This window comes from Esox lucius, chromosome 21 (genome assembly GCF_011004845.1).
Source record: "Esox lucius isolate fEsoLuc1 chromosome 21, fEsoLuc1.pri, whole genome shotgun sequence".
In the NCBI taxonomy this organism is placed as follows: Eukaryota; Metazoa; Chordata; class Actinopteri; order Esociformes; family Esocidae; genus Esox; species Esox lucius.
The window spans coordinates 30,881,869-30,887,093 of NC_047589.1; positions in this window are offsets into that span (position 1 = coordinate 30,881,869).

The window sequence follows — 5,225 nt, forward strand, 5'->3', positions numbered from 1 at the left end:
CGTTGTGTAACTTGAATATTGGACTGGTTTGAGCTTAAAGATATGGGCGTGTAGAGATTGAAAGATGCTCATTTCAGTCTCTAAGAACACCAGGGTAATATCAATGGATCTATAGGCCTCTCTTGCAACAATCAATGTAAAAGTTCATGAGAAAACTGTCAGAAAGAGACAAACCAGGCCTACAGGAGGTCAGCAATATCTGCTCTTCAAAATGAATATCAAACCATCTGCCAGACAACGCCAGGGTGAAGATCAAAACTACTGGAACAATGTGCTCTGGACAGATGCCAAAAGTGGTGTTTTTTGGCCATTATGCCAGACATCATTGTTTGGTGAAAACAAAACATTGCGTTTGAACGGAAGAACCTTGTAACAACTGTGAATCATGGATGCGGTGGCATTATGGTTTGGGGCTGCTTTTATGCTACAGGGTCTGGCAAACCTAACATGTCAACCATGAATTCCATATTGTACCAGGAAATTCTTGAGAATGTGAGGCCACTGACCATTCCTCCCCCCAGATTGTCCCTGTCCATCTGGTCATGCTTCTGACCTAGATTGTTTTACAGACTCTGGACACAGTCCATATGCATTAATTAATTACTACAATATGTACTTAAAATGTTCAACCAGCAAAGCTAGAAGTGGACTGGTCACCCCTCAGAGCCTGGTTCCTCTCTAGGGTTCTTCCCAAGTATCGGCCCCTATTTGTTTTTTTTTTCCTAGGCACTGTGCACCAACACTGTTGTTGTTTGCTCCTTGGGGTCTTCTGGCTGGGTGTTTTGTGAAAGCACTGTGACTACTGCTGATGCAAAAAGGGCTTTATATATACAATTGACTTATGGAGGCCATCTGTCAGAAATCTGAATGTTACGCACTCCTCTTAGAGGAGACTATAACACACCACCACACAGGGGCGCTCTGCAAGGGGGGTGAGGTGGTGGGGTCATGGGTGTGAATGAGGACAGACTACTGGAGTACTGATTATACCAAATTTATGTCTAACCCCAAATATGGTAGTGAGGGAAAAAGAGCTGAGCGGCCCAAAACAAAGAAATCATATGTCAAAGAACCCCTACTTAGCGAAAATACAGGGGATGGACCCCCAAGTCTTACCTATGGGGATATGTATGCCCCAGGGTCTCTTGCCTAAACATTCCCAGTGTGCTGTCCCCTCTTCTCTGGGACAAAAAAGCAAACAGGGAATAACAAACAAAACTGACAATGAATAAGACAAATCATGTATGTTAAGAGGACAGAGTAATACAACACAGCAGACTTCACAATGACAGAATACAGACATACATACCCACAGGAAACAGCACAAATAGAGCTCCCTTCAAACAAAAAGGGCTAAAAAACCAGTCTATGGGTGCGTGTCTAAACGTCATAGGTTTCCTAATGTGTATATGGTGCAAGTATCTAAAAAGTCTTCTGTGTTGGAAGTGTTGTACAATGTAATATGTCAGAAGCATATGTCAACAACTGTTCCATAACAAGTCTTCTGTGTTGGAAGTGTTGTACAATGTAATATGTCAGAAGCGTATGTCAACAACTGTTCCATAACAAGTCTTCTGTGTTGGAAGTGTTGTACAATGTAATATGTCAGAAGCGTATGTCAACAACTATTCCATAACAAGTCTTCTGTGTTGGAAGTGTTGTACAATGTAATATGTCAGAAGCGTATGTCAACAACTATTCCATAACAAGTCTTCTGTAATGGAAGTGTTGTACAATGTAATATGTCAGAAGCGTATGTCAACAACTATTCCATAACAAGTCTTCTGTAATGGAAGTGTTGTACAATGTAATATGTCAGAAGCGTATGTCAACAACTATTCCATAACAAGTCTTCTGTAATGGAATTGTTGTACAATGTAATATGTCAGAAGCGTATGTCAACAACTATTCCATAACAGGTCTTCTGTAATGGAAGTGTTGTACAATGTAATATGTCAGAAACTTATATGTCAACAACTATTCCATGAATCTGAGTGAGAGAAATACCTCTCTCCCTCCTTTTCTTGTCTTTTGTTTTGTGCCTCCTTACAGAAGAAAAGCAGTTGGCATTTAAACAGTTGTGGGAAGGATGTGATTGGCTGATGAGAAGTGGAGACAGGTGGGAACAATAAGGGGGAGGGGCCACTGATGAGTTGGGACTGCTGCACGGGATTGGCTGCTCTGAACACCACCTGATGGAACACAAACTAATAAACACATACACCTATCATAACAAGGCTGGGGAACGTAACACAGCACATACACCCATCATAACAAGGCTGGGGAACGTAACACAGCACATACACCCATCATAACCAGGCTGGGGAACATAACACAGCACATACACCCATCATAACAAGGCTGGGGAACGTAACACAGCACACACACCCATCATAACAAGGCTGGGGAACGTAACACAGCACACACACCCATCATAACAAGGCTGGGGAACGTAACACAGCACACACCCATCATAACAAGGCTGGGGAACTTAACACAGCACATACACACATCTTAACAAGACTGGGGAACGTAACACAGCATACACACCCACCATAACAAGGCTGGGGAATGTAGCACAGCATATACATCCATCATAACAAGGCTGGGGAACGTAACACAGCACATACACCCATCATAACAAGGCTGGGGAACTTAACACAGCACATACACACATCTTAACAAGACTGGGGAACGTAACACAGCAAATACACCCACCATAACAAGGCTGGGGAATGTAGCACAGCATATACATCCATCATAACAAGGCTGGGGAACGTAACACAGCACATGCACCCATCTTAACAAGGCTGGTGAACGTTACACAGCATATACACCCATCATAACAAGGCAGGGGAACGTAACACAGCACATACACCCATCATAACAAGGCTGGGGAACGTAACACAGCACATACACCCATCATAACAAGGCATGGGAACGTAACACAGCACATACACCCATCATAACAAGGCTGGTGAACGTTACACAGCATATACACCCATCATAACAAGGCAGGGGAATGTAACACAGCACATACACCCATTATAACAAGGCAGGGGAACGTAACACAGCACATACACCCATCATAACAAGGCTGGGGAACGTAACACAGCACATACACCCATCATAACAAGGCATGGGAACGTAACCCAGCACATACACCCATCATAACAAGGCATGGGAACGTAACACAGCACATACACCCATCATAACAAGGCTGGTGAACGTTACACAGCATATACACCCATCATAACAAGTGTTACGCATGCAGGTACCCTGTATGTGCGTTTGTGTTTTTCCCCTCCTGCCGTTTCCCCAGGTGTCCTTTATGTTCCTGATTGTGCTCGTTGGTGTTTCCCACCTGGCAGTCATGAGTGCATCACCTGACTGCTGAGGTGGACCAATCAGTGGACACTTGTTCTAATTGCACCACCTGTTCCTTTTATCCTTTACCCAATCACATCACAAATCCCTGGTTTAAAAACCCAGTCAGTTGGTTCTCCCAGAGAGACTCTTTTGCTTTCCCCCACATGGACATAGACACTCTTATGTATTGCTGTGGTGTTTAATTTGCTGTTTAGTCCTTCTTCAACCTGTGTGTTTTGTTTGTCTCTGTGTCCCTGGGATTTTATTATTTTTTCATCAAGTCACCCTTGGGCATACACAATCAGTAGGAAAACCTTGTCCAAAAACACTAGTTAGAACTGAGTGGACCACCCACTGTATTTTTGTATTGGTCAGTAGTCAGCTAAGTGGTTCTTGAGGCTGGCAAGTTCAGTTTAGGGGTGTTTGGACTGTATTATTTCATTTCTTGGGTCCAGCTCAGCCCCTCTTCCCTACCCCCTTTACATTGTGTTTATAATAAATATTTTATGTTTGATGGTAGCTTTGGTTGTCTGTCATTTGTTCTCACTGTGCCTTTACACTACACTAATTTACATTAGTTTTATGTTACGGGTCTCTGTACCATCCACCCTAGACTGCTAAAGCCACAGGGTTCGTAACACAAGGCTGGGGAAAGTAACACAGCACATACTTTCAGTATAACAAGGCTGGGGAACATAACATGGCTCACACCTCCAGCGTAACAAGGCTGTGGAATGTAACACAGCACATACCTCCAGTGTAATAAGGCTGGGGAATGTAACACAGCACATACCTCCAGTGTAATAAGGCTGGGGAATGTAACACAGCACATACCTCCAGTGTAATAAGGCTGGGGAATGTAACACAGCACATACCTCCAGTGTAATAAGGCTGGGGAACGCTACACGGCACTTACCTCCAGGGTAATAAGGCTGGGGAATGTAACACAGCACTTACCTCCGGTGTAACAAACCTGTGGAATGTAACACGGAAGCTTGACAATAGCACAATGGCTAAAATCTTTTCTGTTGCAAGATCCAACACAAGGCACAACAGAATGGCAAAAAAAAAAGTATTGCAGTGTCAAAGACACAGTTACATGAAGCTGTTTCAGCCAAAGGTTGCAACACCAGCTATTGAACCTAGGAGCGTTTTATGAAAATGCATTTCTGTCGATGAATACAGGAAATATAATCTTTCAGGGTCAGTAATTAAATTAGGTCACCTTTATCACTCTTCACATGACCAAATTCGGTTCTGTAATACAAGCAAATTTTTCCCACACATTCCCTCTCCTCGATTATAAGTGATTTAATAAATGAGCCAGAGAGAATGGATGAGAGAGCAGGGCATGGAAGAAAACCTGTCCAGCATCCTGCTGACTTCCACAGAAGAGGAAAGGTTTTTGGATCAGAATGGATAGAGCTTACGTCAGCTTTGGCTTTTCAAAATGTAGCATGATTAACCAAGCCAGTTTAAGTTAGATGCTGTCCATGACCCACAGAACAGAACTATTCATGAAGGTATTTGGTCCTAAACCTGCTCAGGGTGCTGGACCTGGAAGAAGACAAATCCATTATGATTTATGTGGAACTCGTAATAAAGGTCAACAGTCATTCCAATATGATCGCAACATGTCTTAATAGACCAGATGCAAACTATCTGGCTTGCATCTTCTGCAGTGTGTAAGAGACACCAGAAAGACATTTCCTCACCAAACAGGCACATTAATTCACTGGTGGAGCTTTTATCTTCTTCAGTGGAACTCCCACTGGTGCCGCCGTGTGTTCTGTCCGTCCCAGTTGGGTTGTTTTTGGCCTGGCCTCAGGATCGGAAGAGAAAGCCAGATGCAGAAT